Below are 23,443 nucleotides of genomic sequence, written 5' to 3' on the forward strand. Positions count from 1 at the left end.
ATTGAAATTAAAGGAGGGAAGAATCAAGTGGGAAAAGAAACTCCAAGACTTCTATTTAAGGAGTTATAGACCAAGAAGCAAGAGCTACTGGTGTACCAAATTGCAAAGTGGTTGAAAGGGTGTAAAGAAGAAGATATCTAGGAGAAGGAAGAATAGACCATAGAAGCTCTGCTTTGGATTACATTAGAACATTGAGCATGAAGACTCAAGGAGACTGAGATTGAAAGGAGGGCAACCTATCAGTGCTACAAAGATTGAAATCTAGGAAATGTTATGAGCTGAGAAGTGATCTAAGATCTACAAGCTAAGTTGTATGGTGTAATCAAGTCAAAACCCCTTATTGTTAATCTCTAGCAATTGTATTAGTTAGGATAAAATAAAATCCTACGGACTTAGGTTGGTTTAATAGCCATTTGTAAATCCTTTAATAGAATGACATTTTAAGTGAATGTACTAAAGTCCTCTAACCAGGCCCATTTTTAATAGGGTGGTTAAATCCTTTAACTAGGTCACATTTAATAGTGTGTTGTAGCCTTTAACAGGGCATGTCTTTCATAGAGGATCACTTTAGAAGAGTGAGAATTGAGTAGCATGTTACTCGTGGTTTTTATCAAATTGGTTTTCCACGTAAATCACTGTGTTATGTGTTATGCTTGCATGTTGATTTATAGTAACTTGCTAACTAGAAATGTCTAAGCTTGTATGAATGAATAGTTATATGGGCACACTTTACTTGATGAAAATGTTTGAATGGGATATTTGGACTTTGAATAACTAATTCACCCTCCCCCCCACCCCCCCTTCTTAGTTATTCTAAAGCATTTCTAACAATTGGTATTAGAGCCATCTACTGATTTAGTTTCAAGGTACTAGAAGTGGGAAGATTAAGATGTCCAAGAGAGAAGTTCTCAAGCTCAACAAAGGTAACTTCATTGCATGGCAGAGTCTAATGAAATTGCACCTTGGATCAATAGGTGATTATGTAGAAACCTCAATAGGAATAGAAGATGTAGATCTAGCTAGACCTCTTGCTATAGATGACTTGAACAAAAGGAAGGAGCACAATCAAGCAATGTTGGAGATTGCCTCTGCACTCAGTTATGCTAAATTTGATGACATCAAAGAATGTGATACTACATTCAAGATGTGGAAAGCCCTGAAAGATATATGTGGAGGAGATTAGAATGTGTAAAGAGCAAAGAGAGAAAGCCACAAAGGAAAGTTTGATGACATGAAAATGGAGGAAGGTGAGAATGTTGCTCAATATGGATCCAGAATGAAAAAAGTGGTAAGTGCAATAACAAGTTTAGGTGGTCAATTGAAAAAAGAGACTATCAATAGAAAATAGTTTAAGAACCCTGCTCCTTATCTATGATATTAGAGTTTTTTCCATTCAAGAGCTAAGGTGTGTACAAGGAAACACACTAACCATTGAAGGAATAGTAGGAAGACTTACTGCATTTGAATTGTCCAACTTTGACAACTATAGACTTGAGAACCTTGAATCTACTTTCAAGGCAAAGATGACAATAAAAGATACTAAAGAGGTGACATCAAGAAAGAAGAGTAGAAAAGGAAAACATGCATCCAGTGATAGCAACATAGATGAGGAAGATATGGAATAGTTGGAAGCACTACTCTCTAGAAGATTGTATAGAGGAAAAGGTAAGTTGCTTATCATTTGTTTTAATTGCAATGAAGTAGGTCATATTGCTGGAAGGTGTACACAGAAGAAGAACTACAAAGAAGGAAATAAATAAAAGAAAAGAAGAAGATGACAACATATATTACAAGGATAGAGGTAAAAGATGCTACATTGTTGAAGAAGATTTTGATGGGAATGATGATGAAGTAGTCTATATAGCCATGAAGTATGAATCAAATGAAGATGAAGCAACAACACTGGTGACTTGTATGAACAAGAATGACATGTGGATCATAGACAGTGGTTTCTCACATCACATGAGAGATGAAAAAATTAAGTTTATTACCTTCACTCAATATGAGAGAAATAGTGTTAGATCTGGTAATGATGCTCCATGTCAAATCAAAGGAAAAGGGTCAATCAAACTTACAGAGAAAATTTCATGTGATAATGCATACTATGTTAAAGGATTGAACTACAATCTATTGAGTGTATCACAATTAGGCAATGTAGGTTGCAAAATACAATTTGGAAACAAAACTACCAAAACCTATGACACTGATGAAAATCTGATAGGAAAAGGTGAACAAACAAGGAGTAATTTTTTTTACCTAGATATGGAAGATGCAACTTCTCTTGTTGTTAGACTTTATGATATGTGAATATGGCATAAAAGATTGTGTCATGTTAACTTTGACAATCTGATGAGCATCAGGAAAAAGAAGAAAGTCAAAGGTTTGCCTAAACTAAAGAAGCATGAAAATACAATGTGAAAACAATGTCAACTAGGGACAATGACTAAGTCTAGTTTCAAAAGCAAAGCATACACTTCCAAAGAAGTACTAGAACTAGTACATATAGACTTATGTGGACCAATAGAAGTGCAAAGCTACCTGAGAGACATATAAATAATGCTATTTGTTGATGACTATTCTAGGATGATGATTGCTATATTTTTAAAGAAAAAATCTGATGCATTTCAAATATTCAAGTGGTATTTGGCTAGAGTTGAGAAGGAAATAGGAAAGAGTTTGAAATTCCTAAGATTAGATAGAGGAGGAGAGTTTATATCAAAGGAATTTGAGATATTTTGCAATGACAAAGGTCTCGAAAGGAAAACATTAGCACCAAGAATTTTGCCTCATAATAGCATTTCTAAAAGAAGGAATAGGTCAATAATAGACTGTGCTAGAACCTTGATGATGAAGAAAAATGTTTCTCTAAAGTACTGGAGAGAAGCTATAAGTACTACTAGTTACACCTTGAACAGAGTCCAAGTCAAGAAAGGAACTAATGCAACATCTTTTGAATTATGGTATGGTCACTCACCCAATGTAAAACATTTCAAAGTATTTGGTTGTAAATGCTATATTCTTAAAGATAGTAGAAATGGAAAGTTTGATGCAAAAAGTGATGAAGGGATATTCCTTATATACTCCACTAGAAGCAAAGCATATAAGTGTTTAAATACTAACACTAACAAGATTGTGGAGAGTGAAAATGTAAATTTTGATGAACATGTAGAAGTCCAAGTTGATAAGTCTGAGAAATTAGAAGACTATAGATCTTTTCAATACTACTATGAAGGAATGACTATCGAAGATAATGCTACCAATCAAATTAGGAATTAGCAATAAATCTTAGTATCAGCCAAGTCAGAAGTAGTGAATGTCAAGTTGCATTTAGAAGTCGAGTTGTAGAATGAAGAAAATGCACATTTTGATTCTAAAAATAGTTTACATGAAAGAAATGATGAAGCACCAGATGAAGAATGATAAAATGACTTTGAAGCTGAAGGATTAAACATAGAAAGAAGGAAAGAACTAAGGTTAGCCAAGTATGCGAGAAGACATCACCCTATAGATCAAATCATTGGTGACAAGGATGCTAGACCAATGTCATGTCCCCGTTTCAAATAATTAAAAAATAATAATCTTTGCTAAGGCAGGCAGGCCCAAGAAAGTGAAGTTTCAAAAAAAGGGGGTTAATCTTTGGAAACCGTTGGACTAATAAATGAAAATTATTATTAAAATATGTTTCATTAACCTCTCATGGACATGAGTTACAGTTATGCCCTCTTTTAAGGGGTTTGGAGGCATTTTGGGCTGATTCCAGAACTTGATTTTTGCTCATTCTTTGTTATTCTTCAGAGGCTGCCAAACCTATGGAGACCCAAGAACGGGAGTTTGCAGTTTCCAGGGAGACCCAAGAACAGGAGTTTGTAGGTTTCCAAGAAGGCTAAGGATGGTAGTTTGAAGCCATTCCATGTGCATGCTCATACAGAGTTTGCCTTTGTGCTTAATAGTGCAGATTTGTGAGTTTTCGGGTGTGTTTTTTGTATGAGTTTGGTGTTTTCAGTTGAGTATTTCATATCAGTTTAGGTTGCTGCTATATTTCAAAATTTAAGGTGTTAAAATAGAGCTGAATATATGTATTGGGACTTGATTAAAATTTTGAGATAGATTATTAGTGTTTTTTTATGGTGTTTCTGAGCATTTTTGTGTTAATTTTGGGAGCCCGATGAGCATAGTTTTTGTCCTACATTTGTGAACTGTTATGTAAAGGCTATAAAGATCTAGGAATGTCATTTTGTAGGCTATTATGCTGTTGAAATTTTTTTAAAAATTTCCATTTTCAGATTCATTAATAATTTGTGAAGTTGTGAAGCTTTTGGCACTATTTTCAGCATACCCGATTTGGGGTTTCTTGAGAAATTTGGTGGATCTTTGTGATATTAGTTGTTTGATCTTAAAGATATGATTAGAGGTTGAAAATATCATATAAAATCAGAAAAGGAACATTTCAACCAATGAAAAGAAATAGACTAAGAAATGAATCATGCCTATTGAGCAAGGTTGAGCCCAAAATAGTAAAAGATGCACTACAAGATGATGATTGGTATAAAGCTATGGAAGAGGAGATAGAATAGATAGAGAAGAAGAAAATTTGGACCCTAGTTCCAAGACTAGCTAATAAGAATGTAATTGGTACTAAATGGGTGTTTAGGAACAAACTTGATGAGAATGGTCAGATAACTAGAAACAAGGCCAAATTAGTTTGCAAAGGATATACACAAGAAGAAGGACTAGATTATGGGTAAAAATTTTCCCCTATTGCGAGAATGGAAGGAGTAAGAACATTACTTGCATGTGCTACCTACAAAGGATTTATAGTCTACCAAATGGATGTAAATTTTGATTTTTTGAATGGTATACTAGAAGAAGTCTACATATAACAACTAGAGGGATTTGTTGATGACCACAATAAGGATATAGTTTCCAAATTGCATAAGGCACTTTATGGTTTGAAGCAAGCACTTAGACCATAGGACTTGAGAGAATAGATGACACCAACAACCTATATATCAAGGTTGAAAAAGGTAAAGACATTTTGATACTTGAAATCTTTGTTGATGATATAATATTTAGAGGGAAAGATGTTCTATGCAAAGATTTTGCTAATCAAATGAAACATGAGTTTGAAATGTCAATGTTTGGAGAAATCAAATTCTTTGTTGGATTACAAGTACATTAATTGAAGTATGGCATATTTGTGATCCAATCAAAATACATCAAGGAAATACTCAAGACATTTGGATTAGAAGATTCAAAACCAGTTAGTACACCAATGGTGATAGGACATAAGCTATCAAAGAATGATGAGTCAGCTGAAGTGAATTAGACGATGTATAGATCAATGATTGGAAACTTGTAGTATGTTGTACATAGTAGACTAGACATTGCATTATCTATTGGAATAATAACAAGATTTTCTACAAATCCAAGAGAAAATCATCTGATGGCAATGAAGAGAATACTAAGGTACCTACAAGGAATTGATGACTTTGGTCTATAGTACAAGATAAGTGAAAAGTTTGAACTAAGAGCCTACACTGATGGAGATTGGGGAGGTAATATTGATGACATAAAAGGCTCTAGTGGAGGAGCACTTTTCTTGGGAAGAAGATTGATTACATGGACCAGCAAAAATCAAAGTTGTACCTCATAGTCGACTACAGAAGTTGAATATGTTGTAGCTACTATAAATTGAACTAATATTGTATGGATCAAACATGTATTGCAAGTTATAAAGGAAGAGGTTAATGAGTTTTTGATACTTTATTGTGATAATATAGGTGCTAACAACATATCCAAGAACCCTGTAATGCATGCCAAAACCAAGCACATTGCAATCAACTATCACTATGTAAGAGAATTGGTGGAAGACAAACAAGTGAAAATGAAATATGTTAGCTCAAAGGAATAGATTGCTGACATCTTCAAAAAAGAACTAACTAAAGATGATTTTGAGTATCTTAGAGGTAAGTTGGGGGTGATACCCCTAGCCAAGGCTACTTAAGAGAAAACAAGACTACCTTGCATCAAATTAATTGATTGTTAAAATATTACACATTGATGCAGAGGATATTTACTGTAAGATTCATGCCTAAAGAAATTGAGGTGATGAAGTTCCAAATCAGTCACAAGCAAGGTGATAGAGGGAGAAATTGAAAGAACTTGCAGATGTTACACTTTCGTAATAAGATGTTGAGATGTTAATATGTCATTGGCATTGTTTTCAAAGAGGGAGAAGTAAGAAATTGATCAACTCATCAATAGTTGAAAGAGAAGAATGAAAGAGAATACAGATTGAGGTAGAAATAGTAGAAACTGATTAGAATATTGAGAAAGAGAAGGAAATAATAGAAGATGAGAAATGCATATAGAAGGAGAGAATGTAAGAAAGGATACAACAGCTAAGATGGAGAAGTAGAAATGAAGCAATCAGAATAGTAGAACAAGAAAGGAAGAAATTGTGTAATCCAATTCAATTTTCTTTTTGGCATTTGACTTACTATTCTAACCTAGTTAGCATTGTGATAACATGGTTGAATAGTTTGGTCTGATGGTTGATCATTTTGGTTTGCCATCAATGCTAAAGAGGGAGATTGTTGGAAATCTAATTGAAAAGATCATTAATGAAAAAGATTGATTGAAAGAAGGAGATTGTCACTAAAAGAATGTTTTCAATCATTTTTTTGTAATTGATGTCAAACTTGCTATTTGTAGGAATAACAATTGCTTATAAGATCCAAGTACTATCACTTATTTGATTGATGAAGAGGATTTGATCAACAAGATGTAACAAAAGTACCTAAGGGAAAGGTTGAGTTATGGTTTTGCAACGAAGTACAAAGATCAGCTAAGACAATGGTTAAATGATGTATTGTTAACATACATGAAGATATAGAGGTTGGCCACACTAAGAAATATTACAAGCATAAGTTGTAACAAGGTTGAATGCAAAGCTTAAATTAACTTCATCAATGGGTATCGAGCAAGCTAGTTTAAGTTGAGAAAACTCTCAGTTGGAGCCAAGAAAATGCAAAATCTAGTGTGTGCCGAGTGAACTTTAGATGCCAAGTGAAGTTCAAGTGCTGAGTGATATAATAGGTGCCAAACATCAGCAAATCTTAGTTGGTGTCGAGTGAAATTTAGGTGCCGAGCATCAGTAAAATGTAGTTGATGCCGAGTAACATAGTATGTGCCAAACTGCTACATTATTAGAAATGTCAAAGATTCACCAAACCTAACCTAAAAAATTTGTTACCTTGAATTTTTTGAACTAGTTGGAGGATAAGGATGATGAGCTTGTTTGCATAGAATTTTATGTAAACTATTTTTGAGAGAATTCAAGAGGATTCTTCATGATGTTTCTAGAAGAAAAAGAATATGGGTTAGATACAATGAATCCTACCTAATCCATATGAATTGAAATTAAAGGAGTGAAAAATCAAGTGGGAAAAAAAACTCCAAGACTTCTATTTAAGGAGTCACAAACCAAGAAGCAAGAGTTTCTGGTGTGCCAAATTGTGAAGTGGTTGAAAGGGTGTTAAGGAGAAGACATCTAGGAGAAGGAAGAACAGACTATAGAGACTTTTCTTTGACAAGTGGTTAGAAAAAAAGAATTGCACTAGAACATTGAGCATGAAGACTCAAGGAGACTAATCTTGAAAGGAGGCCAAGCTATTAGAGCTACAGAGATTGAAAGCTAGGTAATGTTATGAGCTAAGAAGTGATCTGAGATCTACAAGATCAGTTGTATGGTGTAATCAACTCAAAATCCCTTATTGTTACTCTCTAGTAATTCTATCAATTAGAGTAAAAGAAAATCCTATAGAGATAGTTTGGTTTAATAGCCATTTGTAAATCCTTTAATAGGGTGACATTCCAAGTGACTTTTCTAAATTCCTCTAACTAAAACCACTTTTAATAGGGTGGTTAAATCCTTTAACTAGGTCACATTTAACAATGTGTTGTAGCCTTTAACAGGGAAAGCCTTTCACAAGGCATCACTTCAGAAGAGTGAGAATTGAGTAGCATGTTACTAGTGCTTTTTCCCAAATTGGATTTCCACATAAATCACTGTATTATGTGCTGATCTTTTATATGTTATGCTTACATGTTGATTTATAGTAACTTTTTGAGTAGAAATGTCTAAGCTTGGATAAATGAATAGTTATATGGGCACACTTTACTTGATGAAAAAGTTTGAATAGGACATTTGGACCTTGAATTATTTTTTCACCCCCTCTTTTAGTTATTTTGAAGCATTTCTAACAAATTTATGATGTGACTGAGCTATGTGGAATTTTATGATCTTACTTAGTTGTATGGAATTTTATGAGGTTGCATGTATTTTAGGAATAGGTTGCGACCACTCATATACTTATGGCTTAAAGAACACTTCTTCTGAAAGCCTTTGATAGTTAAGCATTTTGCATATGTTTGTCCTCTCAGTCTCTAATATCTATGAATGCATCTACACAAAGGAATCAAACCCAAATATATTACTCAAATTTTTTCTCTATCGATAGATTAAGAAGAGCATGCTCTTCAGTGTTATATATATAATATAGAGGAATATATACACATTAGATTTTGTTTCTATTGCTTTTGTCTTTTTTGTAAATCCTATAGTTTCTAGTGGGTTGCTCCATATAGAATATTCAAGCCAAGTAATGCAAGGACTACATGCAACATATAGTTTCCATCATCAAAGGCAATATATTGAAACCACTAGTTCATATGTATAGAACCTTCTTTCAATAACTACATGCAAATCATTCATATAAATATAAGTAAAATCTTAAAATATGCAGGCATGTCAAAAACTATTCTTTGTTGACCTAAATGCAGACGACTCCTATCTATTCATAATTTCTTGAAGCAACATATGAATCTCAATGATTGTACTTGAAATAGCATTATGGTAAATCAGCATACAATCATCAAGTTCAATCGCCTTTGTAATCAAGCACATTATTCTGTTGCATTAGAAAAAAAATATTTTATGATTTTCCTTTTCACTACAATGCATTTGCAAAGAGGATTTTCATATGATTATCAAACATTTGGGCAGTGCCATCAATGATGAATGTCCTAATAGTTACAATCTACTTTTTCAAATACTAAATTGGATGATATGCACTACAACAATTTTACTTTTAACTTGCTTGTTTATTAGATGATCATAATTTATAAATTTCCTTGTATATTATTATATTCAATGTGACTAGTTTACATGAATAGCGACATTGTCTTTAATAGTCCATTATCTTCTCTAAAACAAGACAATACTCCAATTATGGATTTCCTTCTCTATGGGTTTGATTGCTTTTCAAAATCAAGATATTTGATACAAGTGACACATTCCATAGTATCTTCCCATAGAACAAATCCATCTACTATAGAGCTAGGAGTAAAATCAACGAATAGGTGAGATAGAGTAAAAGTCATGAAAATACAAATAGAGAGTATGGTGAATTGATATATCATTCAAAAGGTACTGGAAATTAGATTTCAAGATAACAAATTTTCCTCATGTTAGAAAATATGTTGGAAGCTATGATCTAGAAGCTCCCTAGTATGGGTAGAAATCAAATCATGGAGCATGGAACATCAATATGTATCAAGGATAATGGACAATGGCTAAAATATAGATTTAAATGAGATTACAATATATATCTATATTTCTATGTTTAGAGTATACTTGAAATGCCCTACTAGGAAACCCAATGTACAAATACAAGATTACATCCATTGAATATAGCAATAAATTTCCATGTGATAAGAAAGGATAGAACAACTGCAATTGTGTTTCCTAGCAAGATGTTATAGTCCTATTGAATTCTTTGGTCACTAGTGCACTAGCATTCACACAACATCATTTGATGTTAATTTAAGTCAGGAATTACATAGAGACCATGAATAGCTACAATGGTTAATCATTATCTAGCTTCATTAGAGAACATTAGGTAAAACTAAAATATCAAATTAAAGAAAGTGTAGTAAACCTTACCTTGAGGTATATGTTAATAGCTTTGTAGAGTTGATCATGGATAGGCCTACAAGAGGATGGCATAGTTTCAACCAAATCTAGGAAAATGGCAGGCGAAACATTGGAATAGGTAGCAATTTCTATGAAATACTCATCCCACACTTTAGCCACATTACATACAAATGGATTGTTTCTAGTGGAGCTATGAGAACTGGCATTCCCTTCACTAAAAAGGGTGTAATTAGACTCTTCCCCCACATCACTTTTTTGAGACATGAACATGGAAACTATATTTTGCATGCTCTCAACCTCCAAAATACCCAAATTGTCAATTACATCATCATCATTCTTCAATGGAAATAAGAAATCTGCTACCATAGCTTGATCTAACTGGCTTGAAATTCTTTTCTTAAGCTTAAGGGTGCACTCTCTGTCTACAAAATAATTTGATAAATTTAAATGACCCACAAACTACTTAACTCAAAGTACATGGATCAACAAACTAAAATTTTTATGCCTAGTTTGTATTTGGTTGACCTTACTTAGCCACAAAAGATTCCCTTAATCTTATTTATATATCCTAAGATATTGAATGAAGAATGCATACGATTAGTTTTGTTTGGTGATTCTTTATCAATGGTTGTGTTGGTCGTTGCTTTACATTTTGGTTGAGTATCTCTTTTGATAATGGTTTCACTATTGGTTATAAGAAGCAAAGAATAGAGGTAGAAGACAACAATAGGTAGGAGAATTTTCCTCATGCAGTGGGAATTTGGTGATTCCTAATTCCTAGATACTCATTTTCTTATTCTCATTTGAATGATATCCCCCTTGAATCCTTGTTTCTTGGCATCAATTCTTCTTAATAAATGCCATACATGTGGTTAATTCTATGAGAACTATAGAGTTTTTATTTTTACTAATAGTAACCTAAGAAGATAATTAAAATCCACCAATAAAAATAGTAGAAAAGTTGTACAATTTGGTAACCTGAAGTGCACTAGATAAAAAGTAATTCATACTAGCTTTCTAGACTAGTTTTGACAAGGCCAAATAAAAGAATATACCAATACAAAAATGAATCATCTTCCTAATGTTTAGTATTTTTCTTAAGTTTCTAAGATGGAAAGTTGCAAAGAATGTAACACTAACTTCTAGACCAAATTTGAGTTATAGATTGATGCATGACTTGGTTCGTCTTTGGTGCTTGGTTGCTTTAATGCTTTAAGATCTTTAGTTTATCATTGTGTCATAAGTGACACAATTTGACCATGTAGATTTTATCATATTTATATCATAAATTAAGTTCACATTAATGGCATCTTCTTAATGCACATTATGAGAACCTTGATCAAAATTAATGTGTTGAACAACGAATAAACAAATAAAAGAAGACAAAACATTATTGTAAAAAATGTATAGTAGTAAGTTTGATCTATTGTTCTACCAAGTGCATAATGTGAACATATGAAATGGTTCATGTTGGAGGTTGTATTTCATATGTTTAAACACAAGCAGGCATCTGATAGAACATATTTAAATGGGAGTGTTTTTTAGACCAACGAAGTATAGAATAGAAATATTTATGTTATCACATATGAATTGTATATTGTAGAAAAAATAGCTACCTTCATATTTTCCAATGCAAAAGAAAATTTTTATTTCTATTACTTAAGGAAATACTTTTATTGCAAATGTGTCAACACTTAATGACAAAAAAATTCACAGAAATAGATTATGGATTACAATGATGATTCATTTAATTCTATTTTCAAGCTTAAATGTGCAATCTTTGTATGTTGTCAAAGTTCACGTGTCTTGCTATTTGATGGTACATTTCTTCAACAAATCTTCTATAAGTTTTTAAAATCTTGCTTAGCAAATCCATCAAAGAGAAGTGTGGTTCCTAAGCTAAAGGGCTATAAAAAAAGTATTACAATATGTATAGTAAGAGTTAATGCACATCATGGCCATTCTTGATTATACGAATTGTAGGATTGTATGCCTTCTTTGCAACTAGATCATTTGATGAAAACCAATAAAATAAATGTTCTAACTAGTAGAAAAATATAGGATCCATGTGCTATGAAGATGCATGCCATTAAAGCTCATGGCTATTTGAAAAGGAAACTAGTAAAGGGCACACTTGGATTAGTTAGATCATAGCCCTTGTCATACTCACTAAGATTTTCATAAGATAGAATGTATGCATTTGAACTCCCAAAAGATTTTGGAGTATCATGTGTTTGGTTGTGAGATAGAGCTATTAGGTGACACTCTTGTTATGTTTATGGTTGCAAGATAGAACCACTTCCATGATATAATTTTTGAACAAGCATTGTCCAAAATTTTGACCAATGCCTGGTAGTTTCCTACCACACATTGGTCAAAATTTTGAACAATGCTTGGGAGTTTCCTAGCAAGCATTGGTTAAAATTTTGACCAATGCCTAGAAGTTTTTGACCAAGCATTGGTCAAACTTTCAACCAATTTGTAGAATTTTTTGACCAAGAATTGGTCAAAATGTCAACCAATGCCTACTAGTTTCCTACCAAGCATTGGTCAAAATTTTGACCAATGCCTAGTAGTTTTTGACCAATTCCTAGTAGAAATTACACCAAGGTTTGGGAAGTTTTTGACCAATGGATTGGTCAAATTTTTGACCAATATTGGTCAAAAAAAGGGTCAAATGTAATAGTGGCTTTAGAGGCTCTACATTGGGGTCAAATGTTGGCTAAGTGACTCATTGAATCTCAAGGGTTGTAGTTTATAACCTTCCCTTTCCAAAACTGGTTATAATTATCAACCGGAGCTACGGTTTGTGAGTTATGGTCTCTGTAAGTTTGGTTACCTTACCCATGGTCATAAAAATTAAGTTTGTAATTCTTTGAGCCAACTCTAATGTAATAATTTTTTCAATTTATGTGATTTGGGGTTTTGTCAGCCTTAATGGTTAATTTCTAGAATCTTCTCGGGCAACATAAAATTTCCTATTAACAAAGGCTTGTGAGTTTGTTTAGGATAGTTATGGATAGCTCTAGGTGTTAGTTCGCAGTTTTATCTTTCAAATTTCTATAATGAAGGCACCCATGTGGGTTAGTGTATTGTAATCCTAAATTTTGTAGTTCCACATTTGTGACAATAATAGAAATTCGATATTTCACAATTTATTGTTGTTTGTTTGCTTTCTATTACATGTTTGTGGTATCGACCTGGGCACCCTTCATCATTTATCATTAAAAATTAAAAAGTAGAGGTAGAGAGGAATGCATTGGTTGTAGTGGAAGAATGTCAAGAGGCCTAAGATGTTGCTCATCTTAAAAATAGAAAGACCCATTTTAAAGATAGAGGAGGTCAAAGATACTGGAGTGTGAGATTTGAAAAGCAATTGGTGATTGTAATATTTGATGTATCTTTATATGGAAGATGGTGCATTTGGTAGAAAAATAAAAGAAAACATACATATAGATGTCTAGGAGGAAATAGAAATGAAAACAATAAGCACTCCAAGACTAGCTTTTGAGACCAATAAAATTGGTTACATGTGCACCATGCTTGGAGCTAGTAGTTCTAATGTAACTAGTTGCCTATGTGAAGGTTGCATACTAAAGGCAACACATAATACACATATTTTTCCATAGTGTCTCATGATTGATAACATGACACAAGACTCTTCAAATGATAAAGAGATCATAGTTAAAAATAAAATATATGAACAATATGTAGAAGTGGGGCAGAAAAAAGAGGTAATTCTAAATTCGAAAGAGATAATTATTAAATATGAGCAAAAATGCATGTACCAAAAGATAATTTGAAGATAGTACATGTAGATTTTTCAATTGGAATACCAATTTACTTTGATATTAAGTTCAAGGTTGATTTTGATGTTTCCTCTAGTATGAACCTTAATCCTCTTTGTTGGGTACACAAGACTACATCTACATATTTGGTCTATGTTATTTATATAATGGCTTTCCTATAACCAATCCACTTAATGTTGTATTTTTTGATGTTAGACATATCATGCCAGCATGAAGGTTTGAATAGTAGAATTCAAGATGGGAGAAGTGAAGATCTTAGCTCATTCCTTTGACATCTCTCTAGGTGGAAGAGATTTTGATGATACATTTTAAGTATATCGATTAAGTTTTGTTCTTTTATCTATTTCTCCCTTTCATCCTTTCTACATTTGTTTATTTTTATACTTTACTATTTATCTCTATTCTCTAATTATCTTTCTTGATATGTAATTGTATCTTTTTCTTCCCCTTCCATATGCATCCTCTCCTCAATCTCCATTTCCAGTTGAGTTTCTATCTCATTTCTCTCTCTTATTCTTCCCTATGCACCTTTCCCTCTTTCTTATTAGGAATAAGGTGTCTCAACCTTGGATAATTCCTATTATTATTATTTTTTTTGTAAAATTTATTTCTTGCAAATAATGTTGATGTGTCGACATCTTGAATTGTGTATAAGGAGATCATCACTAAAATGGTTATGACGAATTCTGATGACACATAAGAGCTATGTCAAGAAGATTCAATGACAGGTGAAGACATGTGGCAACTGATAAATTTGAGTACTATACACTCTACCCCAATAGTGGGGTAAAATTTTTGGGGGTTCTTATTTTCTCGAAGAATGGTAAAACCCTATTACAGTTACCTTTGGGAGTAGCCCTAAAGTGAAGTGCATGTTATAATCATTTTTAGGGTTGTGAAGAGGAATGATGCTAGAAAGTGTATTGTTAGTATTGTGAGTTTCTATAGGAGTCTTTTGTTGTCAATGTTTAACTTGCATTGCAAGTGTATTGTAACCTTGTGTTGAAGATAATACATTGTGCAGGTTCTGGAGGGGTGGGGTTGTTTTATCAAAAGGTTTTTCCCCACCGAAAAATCTTTGTGTTATGTTTTTCTTTCTCTATCTATTTTCTTTATGCTTGGTTGGCTGAAATATTGTTGTTTACATGATATTGAAACTGTAAGTGTAAAATATTTTAATAGGATTTACACCATACTTCTCTCAAGAGATTAGTGTAGGAAGCTGTTTTCGCACCTGAGTTTCCTTACAAGTGGTATCAGAGCCTGATCAACTTTTGATCCTAGTTGTTGGGTAGGGTTTTTTGAGCTAATCTCAAGTTGAGTGGGAGTCTTGCAGATTAAGATGGTGAGTTCATCATATGGAAGAATGGAGGTGGAGAAATTTAATGGCTCTAATTTTGAGTTGTGGAAACTCAAGATAGAAAACATGTTGGAAGATCATGACCTATGGGAAGCAACTTCAAGTGCTACAAGACCAACAACTATAGCTCAAGTAGATTGGGATATCAAAGACCGTAAAGCTAAGGGTGTCATAAGACTCTGTTTAACCGATGTAGTTCTTCTAAATGTTCTAGATGAGAAAACCGCATATAGTTTGTGGGAAACACTTGGGGCCATGTATCAAGCCAAATCTCTAGTGAACAAGTTGTTCTTGAGGAAGAAGTTGTACTCTCTATGAATGGAGGAAGGTGGATCCTTAACAGATCATTTAAATGCATTTAATCCGCTGGCTGCACAGTTGACATTAGTTGGTGTCAAGTTAGAGGAAGAGGATTGTTGCTACAAACTTTTGTGTTCTTTATCAGATTCATGGGACCATCTTGTGATGGCTCTCAAAAGCACGTTAGTCACCTTCAAAATGGATGATGTGGTGTCTTCGCTGCTATTAGAGGAGATGCAAAGAAAGGCTTCCATTTCAAAAAAAGAAGCCCTTGCTATTCATGGGAGATCCACTGAAAGAGGGAAGAAAAATGACAATAAGTCTAACAATAAGGGTAGATCCAAATCCCGTGCGAAGTCAAAGACTTCCAATAAGTCCAAAGCAAAATGTTAGAACTGTGATAAATTTGGGCACTTCTATGAAGATTGCAAAGAGCTAAAGAAGAAGAAGAAAGGTTCAGATTCAGGTTCAGAAAGATCTCAAGAAGATGGTGATGCATTCATCATAGCTTTGGCAGCCCATGCATCTGATGATGTGTGGTTGGTTGACTCGGGTGCATCTTTTCACATGACCTCTCATTGAAACTGGTTCTCAAAATATGAAGAGTTTGATGGTGGAAAGATGTACTTGGGTGATGATTCTCACCTAAATATAATTGGATGTGGAAGGGTCAATATCAAATTTCTTGATAGATGAGTAAAGGGAATCAATAGAGTTATGCACATTCCAGGTTTGGCATGAAACCTATTATCTGTAAGTATTCCTTGAAAGGGGTACTAGGAGAGGTACCTTATTTCAGCTAGATGCATGTATTCCTCTATGTAATAGTTCTTCATCCTCACCATCTAAATGAGCAGTGAAGAATTTTGTGGTTATTGGTTTCGATGGCAATGCAAACACTTTCGAAGGTAAGCTTCCTACAGAAAAGACAATGCTATGACATATGAGATTTGGTCACATTGGTGAAAAGGGTCTCAGAACCCTGAAAAATAAAAATCTCATTGAGGGGTTAAATGATTGCAATCTCGAGTTTGAATTCTGTGAACACTGTGTCTATGGTAAACAAAATCATGTTCAATTTTACTCTAGTTCTCCCAAATCTTCTGATGTTTTGGATCTTATTCATTCTGATGTATTTGGTCCTATAAACGTTCCTTCAATCTCCAAGTCTATATTTTTTGTATCTTTCATAGATGATTATAGTAGAAGGACATGGATTTATTTCCTTAAAAGTAAGACACAATTCTTTAGTCGATTCAAGGAATTTAAAGCCCTTGTAGAGAATCATAGTAGTAAGAAGATCAAGTGTGTGAGAACTTACAATTGTGTGAGTTTTTCTCAGCAAAGTTTGAACAATTCTGTAAAGAACATGGTATTGAGAGGCATAAGACAACTCCTTATTACCCATAGAAAAATGGAGTTACAGAGAGAATGAAAAGGACACTAGTGGAGAAGGCTAGGAGTATGCTTAGTGGAGCTAGTTTAGAATAAAGGTTTTGGGCTGAAGCTGTGGCCACTACTTGCTATCTGGTTAACAGATCTCCTACATTAGCCCTTGTTGACAAAAAAGAAAAGGAAAAAGATGTTGTTCAATTGGCTCCTACCCTTGAGAAGACTGAACAGAGAAACCATTTTAGGTCTAATGATGAGGAGAGCTCTAGTAGCTATGATAGTTGAGAAGAAGAGGAAGAACAACCTCAAATACAGCCCTTGAGGAGATCCACAAGAGAAAGAAAGCAACTAGAAAGGTTTGGTTATTGTATGTTAGATTCCAGTTGTGCTTTTCCTTTGTTTACTAGCACTGATGAGCCTAGATCTATGAAAGAGGCTTTAGGCATGGAAGATGCAGGTTCCTAGATTAAGGCTATGGATGATGAGATGGCTTCATTAGAGAAAAAAAAAACTTGGGACCTTGTACCTTTTCCTAAATGGAGAAAATCTATTGGCTATAAATGGGTGTTCAAGAAGAAATTTTGTGCAGATGGCAGTGTTGAAAGGTACGAAGCTAGATTAGTTGCAAAAGGGTATTCACAGGTAGAGGGAATAGATTATGGTGAAATATTCTCTCTTGTTGCAAAGTTGACATACATTAGATTTCTGTTATCTCTTGCTGCATCATATGATTTAGAGATAGAACAGATGGATGTGAAGACAACTTTCCTTCATGGTGATTTGGAGGAAGAGATTTATATGTCACATCCTGAGCACTACATTGTTAAAGGTAAAGAATCCTTAGTTTGTATATTAAAGAAATTTTTATATGGTTTGAAGCAATCTCCTAGGATGTGGTACCTTAAGTTTGATGCCTTTGTGTTGTCAATTGGATTTTTAAGATCGAAATCAAATCATTGTGTTTATTTCAGAGTTGAAAATGATCGCCTTCTTATTGTTGCATTATATGTTGATGATATGTTGCTATTTGGGAAGGGTAAGGGTATGATTTTTAATTTTAAATCTTAGTTGTTAGCACAGTTTGAGATGAAAGATCTTGGTGCAGCTAGGTACATCTTTGGTATGGAAATCAGTAAAGACAGGTCTAATAGAAAACTTTGGTTGAGTCAAAGTAAGTATGTGAAGTCTGTGTTGGACAGGTTCAGCATGGCAGATTGTAGACCACTATGTGTTCCTATTTCTGTGGGAACAAAGTTATTTGTAGATGATTGTCCAAAATCTCCTAGTGAGGTGGAGGACATGAGTAGAGTACATTATGCTACTGCAATTGGCAGTCTTATGTATGCTATGGTCTGTACTAGACCAGACATTGCCTAAGTAGTGGGAGTCCTAAGTTGGTTTATGGCTAATCTTGGACAGGTACATTGGGATGCAATTAAGCTTGAGTATTCAAATATTTGAGGGGTACATCAGATTACTCCATACGTTATCATGGTAACTCTTCTAGATCTCCACATTTAGTTTGTACTCATGGGTTTGTAGATTCAGATTGGGCAGGTCATATTGATAATAGGAGATCCACTAGTGCTTATGTGTTCACTATGTTTGGTGGTGCCATCAGTTGGATGAGCAAGCAACAACCTATGGTTGCTTTGTCCACTATAGAAGCTAAGTACATGGCTACTTATCATGCTTGTAAGGAAGCCATTTGGCTTAGGAGATTATGTTCTGATGTTGGTGTTGATGTAGAACAGATTACTATTTGGTGTGATAGTCAGAGCACTATTTTCCTTGTGAAGAATCCAACTTTCCATGCCTGAACGAAGCACATTGATGTGAAATTTCACTTTGTGAGAGATATGGTAGAAGATGGAAAAGTAAATTTGGAGAAGGCAGATATTGTGAAGAATGTTGCAGATGCATTAACGAAACTAGTGGGCATTGATAAGTTGATGGTGTTCGGAGTCTATGGGCCTTTTGGCCTATAGCGGTTAGTTCCTGTTTCTCTTACAAGGTGTTTGACAAGTGGGAGAATGTTAGGAATAACTTGTCTCAACCTTGGATAATTCCTATTCTTATTATTTGTTTTGTAAAATGTATTTCTTGCAAATAATGTTGATGTGTCAGCATCTTAAATTGTGTATAAGGAGATCATCACTAAAATGGTTATGATGGATTCCTATGACATGTAAGAGCTATGTTAGGAAGATTCAATGACAGGTGAAGACATGTGGCAATTGATAAGTTTGAGTACTATTCACTCTACCCCAATAGTGGGGTACAATTTTTGGGCATCCCTATTTTCTCATAGAATGGTAAAACCCTAATATGGTTACCTTTGGGAGTGGCCCTAAAGTGAAGCACATGTTATAAGAATTTTTAGAGTTGAGAAGAGGAATGATGCAAGAAAGTGTATTGTTGGTATTTTGAGTTGCTACTGGAGTCTTCTATTATCATTGTTGAACTTGCATTGCAAGTGTATTGTTACCTTGTGTTGAAGATAATACATTGTGCAGGTTATGGAGGGGTAGGGTTGTTTTACCAAAAGGTTTTCCTCCACCAAAAAATCTTTGTGTTATGTTTTTCTTTCTCTATCTATTTTCTTTATGCTTGGTTGGCTGAAATATTGTTGTTTACATGATATTGAATTTGTAAGTGTAAAAGATTTTAATAGGATTTGCACCATACATCTCTTAAGAGATTAGTGTAGGAAGTTATTTCCACACCTAAGTTTCCTTACAAGTGGTATCAAAGCCTGATCAACTTTTGATCCTAGTTTTTGGGTAGGGTTTATTGAGCTAATCTCAAGTTGATTAAGAGTCTTGTGTAGAGCATCCTAAATCTTATTTGTAGATTAAGATGGTGAGTTCATCATATGGAAGAATGGAGGTGGAGGTGACATTTATCAAATTATCTTTTTGGCTTACTTTTGTAACAATATACATACAACACAAGTCATTAGAAATATATTTTCAATGTAGCCATACTCTTATGAACTTTCATAACTCTATTATCTACACTTATCGTGAAATCCAAGTAGGGTTGTATCATCATATCTAATTTAACACACCATCATCTTGAACCTTTGTCCCAAGAAAAATCTTTACTATAACTGATAAAAAATTAACTTCAAATATTTTCACAAACATACATGCCATAACTATTTTAAAATATTGAGTCCTGCATTTTTCAAGCATATAATTGGAGATATAATGAAGATTTTGGTAGAACAATTCATTTCCCAAAAACTATCTTATAATTCATACATTATTTTTTTAATTTTTTTTTAAATGTTTCTCTTTTCTATTTATAAATATGAGTTTTAACAATAGCAATTGCAACTTTGTGTAAAATGAGTATGCAAAGATGCATTTCATCAACATTCAGAAAAATATTGATCTTTTATTTACATACATATGTGGTTAGAGCTACAAGATTTCCACAACCTAGTGGTGAATAGTTTATGGATTCACTTTCATGTGAAACTTTTTCATATCAATCATCACAGATCACACCTTGTGGTCCATTACCAAGATGATAATATAGAAGACAATTTACTTTCAACCTTTTGCACAATTGCATTGTAATGATGGATCGTAGAGTGACCTATAATAGTCATGAATGCAAATTCATTCAAAATCCAATTGAGAGGCTATTTATAGTCCATGAAAGACTAGATGATATTGAAAAGATAAAATGATAGAGATAGAGGGAGTAATGAAATATAAAATATGTATTGGGAATAAGTGCTACAAATTACTCTACGATCCATCATTAGGATGCAATTATACAAGAAAATGAAAGGAAGTTCTCATGCATATTGTACCTTGATGATAGATCATAGAGCAGTTTCTATGATGATTGATGTGCACAAATTCATAAATAATTAAATCCAAAAGTTGTTCACCATTGGATTGTGGAAATATTATAGCTCTAACCACATATATGTATATATATAAGCCCAAACATTTCCCTAATTCTTATTACATACAAAGAAAAGGTACAACTGATATTATTATAGTCTTATTTAATGAGAGAAAAGATTAACAATTATTAATCTTTATTTTTAGATATGGATTTTAAGATATTTTTGGAAAATGAATTTTTCTATCAAAACTTTTATCATATCTTCTATTATATGAGAAAAATAACAAAAAACTAAAAAATGTACCATTAACATTTTTAAAGACTGTTTGTGTGTGTCTATATATATATATATATATATATACATATATATATATATATATATGTATGTATGTATGTATATATATATATATATATGTATGTATGTATATGTATATATATATATATATATGTATATATATATGTATGTATGTATATGTATATATATATGTATATATATATATGTATATGTATATGTATATATATATACATACATATATATACATATATATACATATACATGTATATGTGTGTGTGTCTATATATATATATATATATATATATATATATATATATATATATATATATTACAAAGAAGAAAAGTTACAAAATGTTATCTCCATTCAAATGGGCACTAATAGTAAAGAACGAAGAGGAAAATCTTCAATCTTGCCTAGGCCTTTCATCATATATAGTTTAACAATTTTAGAGGGGCATGCCCTACTTTACATAAAAGTATTTTAATTTTAAATAAAATTTGATCAAATATTAAATTTGTGAGAATCTTCCTTCTACTTTTGAGCAATTCATGGAGTGACACATGATAAATTATAAATCATAAATAGTGATGATGGATATGATTAGAAGACCTCGTGGCTTTCATATCAAACAAAATAAAATATTTCTGCTTCCTTCCTTCTATTAATAATTTCAAACTCATTTAAGTACATTAGCAATGTTAAATACCAAAAAATATGTTACCTTGCTTGTCTACATAGTTTGCAAATTAGGTTTATTTTCTTGTTAACATTATTAATCTTATCTTATATAATTTGTTTTCTCTATTTGTTGATAATTTTAGTTAATGAATAGATATATACCTTCAAATTTTAAAATTTATCAGAGAGTAATCTCTTTAAGCCAGAGCTTTTTATTGCCATTTGTTTATAGGATGAGGCTTAATATTAATTTTATTTTCACAGATACTGTTGAAATGTAGGGACTAGTTTATTAGTTTTCAAATAATGTTTTCTAGAGGAAATATTTCTACCCAAAAATGACACTAAACCAAAAGATAATGAAAAGAATACTGAGCCAACCAGAGTCCATGCCAATATGAGATAGAAATACAAGAGCTAAGGTGATAAATTAATCAAAATGAGAAAAAATGGGCCAAATCAATGAAAATGAATAAACTATTTAGATAAATAGTATAAAAGAAATGAACTAAATATCAACAAAAAAACCTAAAATAGAGAGAGAGAGAGAGAGAGAGAGAGAGAGAGAGAGAGAGAGAGAGAGAGAGAGAGAGAGAGAGAGAGAGAGAGAGAGATGCAAGTATATTAATTACTGAAAAATATCTTCTATTAGTATTCACTATATATAGTATATGAAAAGGGTTCAAACAATACAAGGAGCCAATAAAGAAAACCAAAAAAAAAGAACTACTTAGATGTAATGACCAAGAGAAGCAGAGCCCACTTGCCAAAAATAGGGCAAGCTAAAAAGATCAAAAGGTGAGGGAACTACTAGAAACCCACACCAGGTGAGAACCCTAGTAAGATTCCCTTGCAGAAATCTAAGAAACCATGGATCCAAAAAACTAAGATTAGAACCCTCTATAAACAACAGGAGAAGATAAGAGCTAGACATCTAAGATCTCTTCCATCTGCCAGTACTACTCCATGCCTCTTTAGTCAACACATACACACATGTCAATAGTGGCTAGAAGAAATATCCAATTTTGCGTGATTTCCTTGATCTAAAGAAAAAAAAGCTATTTTTTCCTTCATAATCAAGATTAGAAAGACCTCAACTAAGGAGTCCAGAATATAATACATGCTCATTTTGGGGATGCAAAAGTCATTATCAATGTTGCCTAGAATATCGTCCAACTTACAAAGAAAGGACTGATGAAAGTAGCCTAATAGAAATTCCTAAGAACCAAAATGTCCTTGTCCACATGTAGGATGTTAACCACAAACATAGCCACAATGTTAAAATAATACTTGGGCCAATCAGCCAAAGTAGAGAACTCCTCATCAAAGATAATTTTGATCACATGATGAATTAGAGCGTCCTTTGGATTGAAAATCTTGCTAATCCTAAAGGTGGTAATCTCCCACCAGAAAGCCATCTACCTAAGACTTGATTTCATCTTAATAGACATTTCCATCCCACTAGATCTAGAAGATCAACAACTCAAAATGAATCTATTCACAACCTACAACTCAAAAAAATCTAACAATGGCACAACCAATTAAACTTTTAAGAACCTTAAATAGTAGAGGCATCATCATTATGAGATACCCTACTTTATGGTTCTTGTGCCAAGATTTGAGAGATCTTGTAAAAGGATTACTGAGATTTTAAAATGCCTTGAAATTGTCCTACACCCAATGAGTTGTCCAAAGCAAGATGCTTGCCAAAGAATAGGGTACAATTTTCTATAAAGTGTGTGAT

Source organism: Cupressus sempervirens, chromosome 4 (genome assembly GCF_028749045.1).
Source record: "Cupressus sempervirens isolate cs-2001-9-10 chromosome 4, ASM2874904v1, whole genome shotgun sequence".
Classification (NCBI taxonomy): Eukaryota; Viridiplantae; Streptophyta; class Pinopsida; order Cupressales; family Cupressaceae; genus Cupressus; species Cupressus sempervirens.